Raw genomic sequence first — 15,178 nt, forward strand, 5'->3', positions numbered from 1 at the left:
CTTTGATTATTTTGTTGGAAAGTTTCTTATTTTCTCTCCATGTTTGCTGTCTTTGTTTTGCACCATGACACAGAGAAAAATTCGCTACGTCTCTGTGAAACTCATAGTGAAACTGCGTTGCTTTCAGCTTTCATTTATCTCAGAAACAAAAACGACTCTTACAAACACATTTCTGTCTTTGTGCTGTGCAGGACTCCCGCTGATGCTGACATCAGCTTATTTGTTTACCTTGCTCACATTTGCCTTGGAAATGAAGGGCAGTTAGCGTGGGCTTCCAGCTAACACACTGGCTTCTCCTGACAGATCCACAAGCAGTAAACACTGCTCTCTTTCTTGTTAAAGGTCACGTTGTCAGCCTGACGAGGAAGCTTCCTGCTCCGTGCTTACAAACAGAAATCAGCCATAAAAACACCGGCTGCTGATTTTCCTGTTTCCTCCTATTTTATCATGTTAGAGATGAACCTACGAGTTACATTATCTACAGCGGCTCTGACCCAAGGGTACGTTTAAAAAACCAAATCATTTGTTTATTGGGTAGCAGGCCTCGTTTCCTATAAATAATCCGTAATGAAGAAGTCAGCGCAAAAATCCACTCAATATAAACTCTGCACTTATTTAGTCTTCACTCAATCCTCGTATTCGTTGGACTTTTGATTTTAATTGAACATAAAACAAAAAATAAAAACTTGAAATGACAAATTTAATTAAAAAGGAAATGTGATCATATTATATTGAATGCCATTTAACTGCTACATGAGAGGAAGAAATATATTACTGTCCTGAATTATAAATAACAAAAACTCAACTGACATTGAGTAAAACAATTAGACAAAATCAAATAAAATGTATATTTTTAAATAAAATAAATGAAAATAAAACTTATAAAATATCAGATTTAGATTCAAATTAAAGTTGGAGCGACTGTTTTTTAATGTCAGATTTGTATGAATGAGTGAAGCAAATGAATCAAATTTTGGTACAGAAAGACGGTCAGGTCAGCTTCTACTGGTGGGCCAGATTAAAGGAAAAATTTGCCCTCTTCACCCAAGAGGTGGTGGTGGTGGTTTGGGGGGGTCTCTCTGCTGCAGTGGGAATTTTGCTCCCACAAAATGAACAAAACAAAAGTGTTTGTTTACCTGTCAGAAGATTCTGGTTTCTGGTAATGTTCTGGAAGATTTCTGCATGAAAAACAGGAACATAAAAGAAACTATTAGGGAACAAGCAAAACAGAGTATACACCTGAAGGCCGTTAAAGGGATGGAGACAAACACCGGAGGCAGGTGTGTTAAGAAAAACTAAAGTATGTGAATAAAAAGCTGACTGGCTGAGAGAAACACACAGGTAAACATACCTGCAGAGTGAGCCTCCTCTGCTCCGGCTGAGCTGCCCAGGAGTTGCTTCTCTCCCAGGGTCTCTCTCTCACCCGAGCTCTCTGTTTAGTGCTCCGCCCATCAAGTCAACGGCACATCCTATTGGGTTAAAACAACACCTGAATAACAGGTACTGCTTTCCCGCGTTGTTTCCTTTGTAAACTGATTAATTTAAACATTTTAACAAGCATATAACATATCAACTTATGGATGAGTACTGAGAAAAACAAAAGTGTTACCACATATTAACAACAATAATTACAACATTTTTTACGATTGCATTCATTTCTTCTATTCTATCTAAAATTGATACTTTACAAAAGAAACAAATACCCTAAATCAAGTGACGCATTTAAATAAACAAGATTTACATAAACGTGTAAATAACATTATATACTAAATTTAAAATGAAGTGTCTAAATATATGTCTTACTATCGTTTGTTCATGTATCATTTCAAATATTAACATAAATATGAACAACGGCTACATGTGGGGTTCTATAGTGTAGCGGTTATCACGTCTGCTTTACACGCAGAAGGTCCTGGGTTCGAGCCCCAGTGGAACCACTCACTTTTCATTATTGTTTTTGCTTTTAGGTTATCAATGTGACTGTTGATCAAAACAACTGTACGACAAGAAGATTAAATGCTACATATTCTAATACCTGCCGGACTACATGCCGGTTAACGTCATCACACAAAACGAAAGGATATGAAGCATAACATCCGGTTTGGACAGATAACCTTCAAAATAAAAGCGAAGACTATAAATCGTATTTTTCTAACGTAGCACAAAGGAAAGGATTCAGATTTGTAAAAATCGAAACCAATGTTTTTTATTGTTTATAGTTTGTTTATTTATTGTTTAATATTCGTAAAACAAATATAAGGTTGACATGAATAAAGACATGAAAACCAGAAGAGCCAGTTCACCTGTAATCTGTCGCACGCTGTGGCAAGTGTTTTAACAGTGAGATGAGAAAGAAACGATTAAAACCTAAAACGAACATGGAGATGCCGGGGATTGAACCCGGGACCTCATACATGCGAAGCATGCGCTCTACCACTGAGCTACATCCCCACACGTGTGATTACATAGGACAGACAGGAGTATTTACTGGTAACGGAGGTCGGTGTACTTAAATTTTCCTCGGTTATGTTAAACATCTGAAGCTTTCCTTACAATGACTATTCTAAATGTTTAAACGGTGAAAACACACTCAAAGAGCTCTAAATACACGCATGTGACGACAGTGAAATATGAAACGTTGCGGAAAACCTGATAACATGATGACGAAAAACAGGCCGGTAAGGCGCGTGAAAGGTTCATGTCACCTGGCTGATATTAAGAAGACCCATTCTCCAGCAGTTCACGTGTGATGTTTTCGCTGATACCGGATAAGTATGATTGGGAAGGACACAAGTGACGTGAGCTGCGATGGCCGAGTGGTTAAGGCGTTGGACTTGAAATCCAATGGGGTCTCCCCGCGCAGGTTCGAACCCTGCTCGCAGCGGTATGCTCTTTTTTTTTTCCTTAAGAGGCACATTGTTAACTTCACCTCACGCGTTAAAGTTAACTCTAACTGATACGTTAAGGTTCACTCACTATTTCTCCAGTGAAGTTCTAGCCAGAACCGACTAGTTTTCGTACATACATACCTGTGAACCTGTTTGGTCAGTCACTGGAAGAGCATCTATACAAAACCTGCTACATAAGTGCTTTATATATAAACACCTATGTACATATGGAGGGCCAGGAGTGACAAAACGAATTAATTACATGCACCATTTAATAATTAATTAAATGTTTCAAAGTCATCAAAGTCATTTCAAAGTACACCAGACTCATCTGTGTGATGATGATGCTTCTTCTTTTAAACTCCTTATTTGCTGTAGCCACACATGAGGGCCACTTATTCTTCAGCTGAAGGCGGCTGCTACAGCAACAACACGTTCCACAGAGAGCACATGCTAGCAAGAGAGCTAGTGTAGCACAGAAGCAGCAAAGAGCAAAGGCTCGTCAGTTTGGAGTTATTTCACACCTGTTACACCAACAGCTTTTCTTTGAAGGACCTTTTCTTCTTTATTTTCTTCTCCCAGCAGTCAGAGCAGTTGGGGCAGGTCTTCCATCGTCCTTGTATTTTTCCATCTCTCTGTACTGGAACTATAAGCACAGGATGGTTTCAATCTACCAACTGTTAGATTGTGGGAGAGGAACACTTCAGCTGCAGATCTCTGTGACTAGAACTGGGTATTTCTCTCTTTGAGTTATTTGGATGGATGCAGCCTTGGCCAGGTGGAGCAATAACCCAACCCTGTCTGCTCTCATCTGCTACGTTCCTCAGTTTGATTAATATTAAGCTGTTGACTCTTTGAGTGTTCTGATGAATGGTTTGCCAGGAAAGCGACTTATTGAACAGAAGAACTTCTTGTAAGCAGAACCTAAACCTCCATGGGGACTTTTAGAGGACGAGCATCACAGCTCACAGCTTCGACCTTTGGGTATTGGTCAGATGTCACTTTCCTTCAGTCTGATCTTCTTTATGTTTCCTGCTGCTTGTCTGATGGAGAAGAACAGCATGAACGTGTAACTGAGGTCCAGACAGCAACAGAGAAGCTGAGTGTGCGTTTATGTAAGTGTGACGACCACAGACAGGATGATTTTCACCCAATACCACCAAACCGAGGTGAAGCTGTGTTTCCTCTGGGATAAGGAGCCTTCATGGTGTTGTGAACATGTTGTCTACTCCTGCTGTAAGGACAGAACTCCTCCCTTTTGGCAGGCAGCTGTGATGAAATTCATGAAATTGTAAGGTGAAGCCTCGGTTCAGGTGAGGTCAGGTTTGGGAGATAATGTTCAGCCTGCTCTCAGCATCACGAGGCCTGCTGGCAGAGGTCAGGTATCTCACAGCTCCACACGTATGCTCAGAGTTCGACCCTGCCAGGCTGCCAGGAAGCTGCTGCATCCCCATCACGTGATTTGTCCACGCCTCCAGCGTTAACCTTCATGCAGCCTGTGTCACAGACTTGAGGCAGAGGCTCTAATGAAAGACGCCGTGCTGGATCTTCGGGGTTTGAACTCTTAGACTGGAGTCTAAATATGAGAATACATCCAGCCCTGCTGCGACATGAAGACATAAGCATTGTTGTTAGGATATGACATGTGTTTTTTTTATGTTTATTAGCAGCTTTTCTGTAAAATCCTTTATTTTAAACTGAAAGTAACGGACAGGTGTAACTGTAACAAACGCTTTCACCACCAGGGGGCAGGGTTTCCTAAAAAGCATCAGTGTGGCTGCCTCCTCAGTAAGGAGAAAATGCAGACGAGGGCCGAGACGAGGTCGGTGCAGCGGTCAGCTGAGCCTTTCTGTGAGCTGACTGGTTAATTACTGCTCCTAAACTGGCTGAATGTGTGGCTGTGATGGTGGATGGTGTGTCTGAGCTGGGAAACACTCCACTCCTGGGACCTCACACAGTGTTTGCAAACCTGAGGCTGCTGTTAGCTCACATGAGCCCTGTCACACTTAATTAGACACTAACAGCAAAGAAAGGAAGTTGTTTTTACTTAAACCTTTTTTGCTTCTCTGAGCTCGTGTCTGTCCACCGCATCAAATCCATCCATCTCTGTACGGGAGGGCTGTGACTCTCGGACTGCTCTGACCTTTGTCTTTATGCTGGACGTGACTAACAGACTCTCTGGTGTCTCAGTCAGGGCTCCAGATTTTTGAGGACTTGTTCTCAGAGCCCTTTGATTGATATTTATGACAAACCATTTTCAGCTGTGTGCTTGTCTGCTCTTGCTTTGCTGTCGGGGCCTGGGAAGTTACGGTCTTTGTTCTGCCTGTCCTGGAAGTTTGCACTACATTTAGAAACGGAGCTCACGGTAGCAGCTCCATCCTCCTGGAATCATCTGAAACTGACTCTCACTGCATCAAATCAATTTTATTTATACAGCAGCAAATCATAACGGCAGTCTCCTCAAGGCGCTTTATATTGTAAGGTCGACCCTACAATAATGCATAGAGATAAAAACCCAACAATCATATGACCCCCTATGAACAGCACTTTGGCGACAGTGGGAAGGAAAAACTCCCTTTTAACAGGAAGAAACCTCCAGCAGAACCAGGCTCAGGGAGGGGCGGGGCCATCTGCTGCGACCAATTGGGGTGAGAGAAGGAAGACAGGATAAAGACATGCTGTGGAAGAGAGACAGACGTTAATAACAGATATGATTCAGTGCAGAGAGGTCTGTTAATACATAGTGAGTGAAGAAGAAGCACCCAATGCATCATGGGAATCCCCGGCAGCCTACGTCTATTGCAGCATAACTAAGGGAGGATTCAGGGTCACCTGGTCCAGCCCTAAAAGGAAAGTTTTAAGCCTAATCTTGAAAGTAGAGATAGTGTCTGTCTCCTGAATCCAAACTGGAAGCTGGTTCCACAGAAGAGGGGCCTGAAAACTGAAGGCTCTGCCTCCCATTCTACTTTTAAATACTCTAGGAACAACAAGTAGGCCTGCAGAGCGAGAGCGAAGTGCTCTAATAGGGTGATATGGTACTACAAGGTCATTAAGATAAGATGGGGCCTGATTATTTAAGACCTTGTATGTGAGGAGCAGGATTTTGAATTCTGGATTTAACAGGAAGCCACTACAGGAGAAATCTGCTCTCTCTTTCTAGTCCCTGTCAGGACTCTTGCTGCAGCATTTTGGATCAGCTGAAGGCTTTTCAGTGAGTTTTTTGGACATCCTGATAATAATGAATTACAGTCGTCCAGCCTGGAAGTAATAAATGCATGAACTAGTTTTTCAGCGTCACTCTGAGACAGGATATTTCTAACTTTAGAGATGTTGCACAAATGGAAGAAAGCAGTCTTACATATTTGTTTAATATGTGCGTTGAAGGACATGTCCTGGTCAAAAATGACTCCAAGGTTCCTCACAGCGTTACTGGAGGCCAAGGTAATGCCATCCAGAGTAAGAATCTGGTTAGAGACCATATTTCTAAGCTTTTCAGGGCCGAGTACACCCAGCCAACATTTATATGTGGGGCCCATATGGTTTGGAAATGGGCTGAAAAATGGGCCCCATATAGGATTGTCCGCGGGTTCCGTAATGGCCCCATATTAAATGCCCATATAGGTGTTATGTTAGGAAAATCTGGGAACTAAATGGGCCCCAACTGGGAAAAGTACACAGAAACCCACCTGGGCCCCATCTTTCAAGTTTTTGTGGGTACCATGTAGGCACCACATAGGCTAAAAAGTGGGTTTTAAGTGGGATTGTCCGCGGGTTCCATAATGGCCCCATTTTATAAGCCCATCTCGGTGTTATATTGGTAAAATCTGGGAACTAGATGGACCCCAACTGGGCAAAGTACACAGAAACCCACCCGGGCCCCATCTTTCAAGTTTTTGTGGGTACCATGTGGGCACCACATAGGCTAAAAAGTGGGTTTTAAGTGGGATTGTCCGCGGGTTCCGTAATGGCCCCATTTTATAAGCCCATCTCGGTGTTATATTGGTAAAATCTGGGAACTAAATGGGCCCCAACTGGGCAAAGTACACAGAAACCCACCCGGGCCCCACCTTTCAAGTTGTTTTGTGGGTACCATGTGAGTACCACATAGGCTAAAAAGTGGGTTTTAAGTGGGATTGTCCGCGGGTTCCATAATGGCCCCATTTTGTAAGCCCATCTCGGTGTTATATTGGTATAATCTGGGAACTAAATGGACCCCAACTGGGCAAAGTACAAAGAAACCCACCCAGGCCCCACCTTTCAAGTTGTTTTGTGGGTACCATGTGAGTACCACATAGGCTAAAAAGTGGGTTTTAAGTGGGATTGTCCGCGGGTTCCATAATGGCCCCATTTTATAAGCCCATCTCGGTGTTATATAGGTAAAATCTGGGAACTAAATGGACCCCAACTGGGCAAAGTACACTGAAACCCACCTAGGCCCCATTTTTCAAGTTCTTAGTGGGTACAACATGAGGAAAACATGAGCTAAAAAGTTGGAATGGCATTAGCAGTGGGTTCTGTATTTGCATCTTATTTCTAGTTTGAATTGACTAAGTTCTGGCACTGAGTGGGCCCCATGTAGTAAAACAGTCACAAAATCAATTTTTCAGACGGCTAATACGGGTTCTGTGACACAAAGACACCAAATATATTAAAGCTGACCGCAAACAAAATCTAGTTTGTAAATAAAACCATTTCAAAAATCACGAGGGTACACAAAACAACATTTTTCACATTTATTTTGTCCAACAACTGTGATTTTACGTAACTGTATTCCAAAGTGCGTAAACGTTTAAAAACTAGAAATGTCAAACTACAGCAAAATTCCTTAGATATTTGGAACTGTAGCAACATGGGGAAAAAGTCAGATGGAAAACTCAAAAGCTTATCTTGAATCAGCAGGGTTTGTTTTTTTACAGAGCCGTAAGTCTATTTTGTACCCTTGCAGCCCTCGGTCCTCCTCTGTCTTTAGCTCCACTGAACCACTTGGACAGAGCCTTCTCTGCTTCTTGCAAGTTGACTTTTGATGTTAAATAATTCTTCAGTGCCTCTGCAAATGAAGAAGAAGAAAAACGGGCAAGCCAAAGTAAAGTTAATCTTAGCTTACTTCATTTGGTGATGATTTTCAAAGAACAATGTTTATTTCACTTTATTGCCTCAAAAAATATATACAAATTGCATGATAACCAATCTCAGTTACACTTTCAAACACTTTATTAAAAAAGTTTAGTTTTCTAAAGTTCAAATGTCTCAAGTGAAACTAACTTACCATACACAACATTAAAAAGACGCAAATCTCTGAACTTTTTTTCCCCATGTCGGCCAAGCATGTTGTACTCCACAGCCAGCTCAGGTGATATGAGGAATTTCATCATCCTTCTTGTGGCATCGTCTACACTTGTTTCCCCTGTATCTGCTACCATGGCAACCTGAGGGGAACATACAAAAAGGACAGATTAGATACTGGCATCTGGTTAGGATGCCTCCCTGGTGAGGTGTTTTGGGCACGTCCCACCAGGAAGAGACCCAGAACACCCAGGACATGCTGGAGGGACTATGTTTTTCGGCTGGCCTGGGAATGCCTTGGGATTCCCCCGGAAGAGCTGGGCCAAGTGCCTGGAGAGAGCGAAGTCTGGGCCTCTCTACTTAGTACCGGATTGGGTCGAGGGGCAGCAGCCTAAGCTTAAGATAATGGACCGGAATGGAGGATAAATGGACACTTTACATATTACTTAATGTTTACTGTGTGGTGATAAAAAAAAAAATGGTAGTAAACACAAGCTAAACTAAAAAAATTAATTGCGCTTCCTTAACCCTTTATCCCCAATAATGTTACGCAGGATAACTGGTAGGTCTGGTAGGTTTTTTCCTCTACTGTATACTATATGAATGTAATCAAGGAATAATAACAGAAAGAAAAAAGAAATTGAAATTTTGCCATTTTTACTAAAGGCAATCAAAATGTACATGAATAAAATATTTAAATTAGTCAATTCAAATTAATAACTCTAAAACACTGAACAAAATTAAGTATTTGACCCTGTGGTTTATTTTCGGACATCTCTTTTCTTCTAAAAGTCCAGGCGTGTTGGGCCCCTGGCAGAGCTCAGGTTTGACGAGACAGGTTTGGAAAAACCTGTCGCTGGCGACTTTTTGGGGGCTAAAGGGTTAAAATAAATAGGAATTGGCCAAAATTTGTATAAACTATGAAATAGCAGAACAAAAGTAAAAAAAAAAATCTTTATCTGTTATCAGAATCAAATATTTGATTAGAATAAAAAATTTAACTTTCTGGAAGATTTCTCGTTACATCTGTCATAAAAGTAACAACATCTCAGAAAAGAAACATGATAGCAACAGAAAAATATGATAGCAGTGTGATGTGATGGTCCCTGGCCAGATTTTTACACATATTATAAGCCCTGTGACACAAAAACCACAGAACTCTGACACGCACAGACTGTTTTCCTTCGTGCTAATGAAGAAAAATGCTGGTCTGGTATGTAAAAGGGAATTTATTCTTCCAGGACCTGAAGCTCCGTAATGCAGCCCTCCAACAGCCAAACCTATCTGTTCTCTGATTGTCTTGATGCATGCTCAATTATCCAGGTAAGTAAATCTCCAAAAGTTGATTCTGTTCATCTGGACGTAGCGCTTGCAGCATTTTCTCCCACTGAAAATGCTACGTCCAGATGAACAGAATCAACTTCTGGAGATGTTCTCTGATTGGATTGTTTAATTGGTGATTGACATGAAATTGACCAATCAGCTGAAAGGAAGAAAAATAGGGTCAAAATTTGGATGTGTAAGTATAAATCCACACACAGCCAGGAAAGCCGAGCGCAGAGTTGTTTGTAGCACCAATTCAGCCAGAGTGGAGCCAGATGGATTTTCCATCCATCCACACTGTAAAGTCTATAGACCAGCAAGTGATAAATTAACAGTGTTGTTGGTATTTTCTAAAACAGTTGTATGCAATAGGAATTGCTGTTTATAGTCCTCCTGTATATCTGCATGTTCCCTCCCAATTAAAACCTGTGATAATGGAGATTCAAATTCATGTCATACCTATACCAACAGTTATCAAGTATCCAGATCGACCTTTACTGATGTGCTCTGTCAGTGCGCCCCAGGGCAGCTGTGGCTACAATGTAGCTTGCCATCGCCAGTGTGTGATTGTGTGTGTGAATGGGTGAATGACTGAATGTAGTGTGAAGCGCTTTGGGGTCCTTAGGGACTAGAAAAGTGCTATAAAAATGCAGGCCATTTACCATTTAAAGGAAAATTGTTATTTCCATGTATTTTCCTGTTCTGCCTTCAACTTTGAGGACTTCCCCCCACATTTCTAGTTGTGACAGTGCACCTACAACAAAAAAAATCTGCTGTGATTTACATTTGTTGAAAGAGCAATTTTGTAAAATAGTCTATTTTTGTATGCACAGTTTACAAATCTGTCCTGTACAGCATGGACTGATTGCATGCTAAAAAGTTGTTGCTTAAAAATAAAACAATACATTTTTAATTAATAACATCAGCAGAAAGCCTTGTTATTAATTAGATGTACAATTTCTATAGAATACGAAACAACTCAGTTCATTTTTGATCATATCAATACCAGCATATTACACAACTAGTGATGGGATTTTCGTCTCTTTTTAGAAAGCCGGCTCTTTCGGCTCCCAACCGGCTCTTCAGGTTGTTTTGTTGCTTTAATTAATTTATTATTAACAACAATATAAAATTATGAACAAAAGGAATTACTAATGTAAAAAAAGAAACGTGGTTTTATTTATATATGTTTATATATAAATATATATGGTGGCCCCTAGAGACAAAGCATGTACAAACTCCAAAACCCATTTCTAGCGTCAACTGAACTTCCAAAACAGAGCTATCTAGATCACTTAATTTACACAATTGAAATCATATGTGTATTTTTTGTGTATTTATACACAAGCACTCATATATATTCATAAAAAATTCCAAAAGCTGTTCATTTACCTGTTACTACCACACACCAAATCCGGTCGTTGGTACTTCCTGGCTTGTGTAGCCACTAGGTAACAAAATCTCAACACTGTGCCTAGCATCCTGGAGCACTTCTGTTGTGTTTTGTACGTGCTTTGGAGTTTTTACGTGTTTTGGGGTTTGTACGTGCTTTGTCTCTAGCAGCCACCGTAAATATACTTTTATTTATTCTCTCCACATAAAATGTAATAAATAAATCATATAATACAAAAAAAACAACTATTTACATTTCAACTTTTAACTATTTAAATTTTCAGCTTTTTCCTTTTAAACAAATTTAAAGTGAAACAACACAAAACACTGCAAACCACAACACAATTAAATATAAATTATAATATGAAAACAAACAGAAGATGCACATTCTCTGTCATATGGGCCTGCATGAATAAACTTTCTGAATCCTTTATCATCCGCAATTGAAAATAGTTGTGGATGATTACTATACCTTTGTAATGTGACGTTGTTGTCCCTGGCTCTCTTTCTCTCTCTCTCCCTCCTGCTCTGTTACTGTGCTACTGCGTGTGTAACAACCGCCCCTCCCCCCTCTTCCCAGCGCAAAGCACAAGGCTCGCGTGCAGAGTGAAGCGGAAAAAAAGTGCGAGAGAGCGGGTGAGAGAGAGAGAAAAAACACGCTTGTGTCGTTCACTTCAAAGAGCCGTTTCGTTTTGACCAACACATCACTAACAACCATGATGAAAAACACTCATCTGCTTCCATCACCATCAGCTGATTAACATTGAGCTGCTGCAGTCAACACCATCAAACTAATTTACTGTTTAATGTTATGTTATTGAATGCTTTTATTTTTAAATCTTTACCAGCGCTTAAAGACTGTAGATGTTCACACCTGGTGTTAGAAAACCGAGCTCACAGCAGTATTTTTTTTTATAACAGGAAATTTTAATTTTTATTGGTTACCGTGTTTATTACCACTTTTATCAGTAATGTACTTCCTATAAAATATGGATTTGATAAGTTACCGGTTTATTGAAATCAGCTAGTGAACACATCGATCACTTTATTGAACTACACGCCTTACACTCTTGTGAGCTCTGGTTACTAACAGCAGGTGTGAATGTTTGGAGTCCAAAACGCAGATAAAGATTAGAATAACAAGGCAATGTAAAATCAGTTTAATGCAGTTGACAGTAGCAGCTCAGATGGAAATCAGCCAATTGTGAGGAGAGCAGAGGACCAAAACTGTCAGAGTTGTGGGTCAAGTGAAGAGAACACTGTTGGCATTATTGTTAGCATAAAAGATGAAAATTAAATAAATGTTAAATTTTAAAATAGATCATTGCCTCCTGTGCCTAAATAAATATATATACTTAATACCAATAAAAAAAAAAGGATGCCCCAAAGACCATCACTTTTCAAAAATAATAATAATAATAATAATAAGTAATACAAATAATATGAAAGTTACTTACATGTCAAAGATGGTGCTTGTGATCTTGAAGAATCTAAACGTGATAAGGAAATGAAAGAAAGTGCATGAGAAAATACAAACATTTTTGTTTTTTCCCAGGATAATTCAATATAAAAGATTCTCTTACTAATGCACAAAATGAACAGTGTAATTAAAAGTTTGAAAGGCACTGCATGTGTTTATATGATAAACTGACTAATTCAAGCAGCAAACACTAGCAGTGCAAAAATGTATCTAACTAGCTGACAGACTTTAAAGTCACAGGAAGATATATCAAAATGGTGACTTATGCCAGAACAAATGACTTGACAGACATAAATCCTAAATTCCTTTAAGTAAAAAAGGAATTACTTTTTTATAAGTGGTCCCTAGTGGTTTTCAAATTATTACATGGCTTGTTAATTTTTTATTAAATTATTAAGAAGCCAGATGAGTTCAAAACATTTACAAATTACTATAAAGCACTATCCAAACTTCAAATCAAGTGGCAAAATCTCCAAATTAAAAGTACTCGCAAACTATAAAAATTTGATTATACTTAAAAATATGCAAAAACTAATTTAGTGGAATTTTTACCTGCTCAAGAATACATTGAACATGCAATATTTAATTGAAAAGAACAAAATTTGTGTACTTTTAGAAAGGATTATTAAATATTTGGGGATACTAGACATAAAGAGGGTCTCGTACATTTACGGGCATCTAATTTCCTGGATTTAATGGTTTAAAAGTTTAATAGGTCTTTGAAGTTGATAATAAAATTGAGTCCATTATTAGCAAAAAGAATTTAAAAAAAAAAAGAGCAAAAAAATGCTTAATATATAATAATTGTTTTAAACTTAAGCTTTGTAATTGTAGCAGATTTCATTATGTCTGTAATTTTTTATTTAGCCCCACAGTAGTAAAAGCCATAAATGGGAGTTAGATTTATTACTAGTATTTTACACAGCATTCAGCTATAATAACATGTTCTGCATTTTCCTACTTCACCATCTGATCTGAACAGCTGCACTCTCTTAATTAATTAATGACCTAACATTTCTCAGTAACCAATAACTAGATGGAACAGCACAGTATCTAAGAGAGTGATCAGACAGTGTTTGAGCTAAAGACGCTGTGTGTTTCTTTTGGGGGCTTTTTACACACTGATCCACCACCGTTTTCCCATAGTACAATGCATATCTGGTAACATTACCGTATTCAGATCAGAAAACCGTTTCAGCTGCAGGCATCTACTCCTGTAATTTAAACAATCACCTTGCTACACTGCACATGAATATTACATAACATGGTATGACTAGCTCATGTTCAGACATTTAAGATACTGTTCAGCCATTTTGTTTACTGGGTAGTGCATAATGGCCGAGTTAGCTGAGCAGGAATCCACTAAAGCCAAAAAAATAATATAAATTTTTTAAATTAATTACAAAAACCTTATAGGAAAACCCAAGAAACAGTTGCAGAAGCACAGAAAAAAACTGCCGTGTACGTTATAGTGTGTAAATTCAAAAACTGTATAGAGAGAATGGTGCAATGAAAACAGAATAAGATAAGATGAACTTTATTGAGTAGAATATAGGCAGTAAGAGTTTTTTAATTAACTTTAAATTATGTTTGCCAAAGACAATGCAGCAAATTAACCCAGTTCTACCTGCTAGCTAAAGATGTTATGCTTCTCCCCCTTATACCGTTTAGGACGACTATAGAAAGTTACTAAAATAACCATTGATGAAAACGTATCAAACTTTAAGTATTTACCTTTGTCATAGTTTTCGATTCTTTGGTATCCTTTTGTCCTCCACGTTCTTAAACACCAGGGAGAGAAAAGGCGCAACAGACGAAAGACCGCGAAGACTAGACGCTAGGCGGTGCAATCTGCTCCTCCCTCTTTTTAAACGAGCCAATAGGAGCTGCTCACATTAAAAACAACTTTATTTAAAAAGTCGTTTTACACCTGATACAAAAATTTTAAAAGTCAAACAATGCACAAGTTTAAAAGAACAATTTTATTTTTAAAAGTTTTTTAAGCATAGGGATGGTTAATATGTTTTAAAAAGTAATATATAATATTTATCAAAAAGTGTCACCCAAATCAACATCATAATAAAAATATAATTAATAAAAATATAATAATGATAAGAAGAAGAATAACAGTTTACCTAAAAGCTCTTCTAACATTAGACTGGTTTTGAAAAGTTTCAATAGTGTCAATACACCATAAGGACAAGGGAGTTTCACAGTTGAAGTGTGACTGCTTGAAAGACCCCATTCCCTCTCCTTTCCACTAGTTCAAAGAAAATATAAATTATTTCTGGTTATATAATTTGAGGGCACAAGTTTGAAGAGTAACATTTTAACAGATCAGTAATATACTTCAGGAGCTTTACTGGATCTGATTAACCAAAACTTCCATCTTCCATGTAACTAACTGTCTTTTCTCTAATACAGTAGAGTGTGTCTGATCTACTAAAAATCCTCAACTGCATGTTTGCTCAAGTAAATAGTCTTAATTGTTTGAACAACCAGTAATCCTTAATTTGCAAATGCCAAATCTGGATTTTGTCTGTGTAATTCACTTTTATCTTAGGTTTTTTATTCGTATTTTTTGCTTTTCTTTTTTTCTACTCTTGTGTCCGTTTTAATCACTTATTATTGCTGCTGTGACAAGTGAATTTACCTAAGAAGAATCATGAAGTCCTTATTTTATCTTATCTGAGCCTCACCATGCAGCCTACCATGCAGAGTTCACATTAAGTACATAAAATGAAATCTAAAATTAAAAAGTAACCAGTTTCAAACCAGTTATTTGGAATAGTGTGCAGAGTGTTTTGAGTAA

At 38.7% G+C, this 15,178-nt stretch overlaps 1 long non-coding RNA gene and 3 other non-coding genes across 4 annotated transcripts; 2 read left to right on the forward strand and 2 right to left on the reverse strand.

Annotated features, from left to right (window-relative positions):
• Window positions 1-1,864: 1,864 nt before the first annotated feature.
• trnav-uac (transfer RNA valine (anticodon UAC)) lies at window positions 1,865-1,937 on the forward strand. The gene has a single exon. It is a non-coding gene; the product is annotated as a tRNA-Val (tRNA).
• A 442-nt stretch (window positions 1,938-2,379) lies between these two features.
• trnaa-cgc (transfer RNA alanine (anticodon CGC)) lies at window positions 2,380-2,451 on the reverse strand. Its single transcript has one exon. It is a non-coding gene; the product is annotated as a tRNA-Ala (tRNA).
• A 351-nt stretch (window positions 2,452-2,802) lies between these two features.
• Window positions 2,803-2,884, forward strand: trnas-uga (transfer RNA serine (anticodon UGA)). The gene has a single exon. It is a non-coding gene; the product is annotated as a tRNA-Ser (tRNA).
• A 4,184-nt stretch (window positions 2,885-7,068) lies between these two features.
• On the reverse strand, window positions 7,069-14,685 carry LOC146624859 (uncharacterized). The gene is made up of 4 exons (XR_014906538.1): window positions 14,101-14,685; window positions 12,344-12,376; window positions 8,155-8,314; window positions 7,069-7,935 (listed from the first exon to the last, which is right to left on the reverse strand). It is a non-coding gene; the product is annotated as an uncharacterized LOC146624859 (long non-coding RNA).
• Between the last annotated feature and the right edge of the window lie 493 nt (window positions 14,686-15,178).

This window comes from Diplotaxodon limnothrissa, linkage group LG10, assembly GCF_057381915.1.
Source record: "Diplotaxodon limnothrissa isolate DT_005_m linkage group LG10, D_limnothrissa_male_GT1.1, whole genome shotgun sequence".
Classification (NCBI taxonomy): Eukaryota; Metazoa; Chordata; class Actinopteri; order Cichliformes; family Cichlidae; genus Diplotaxodon; species Diplotaxodon limnothrissa.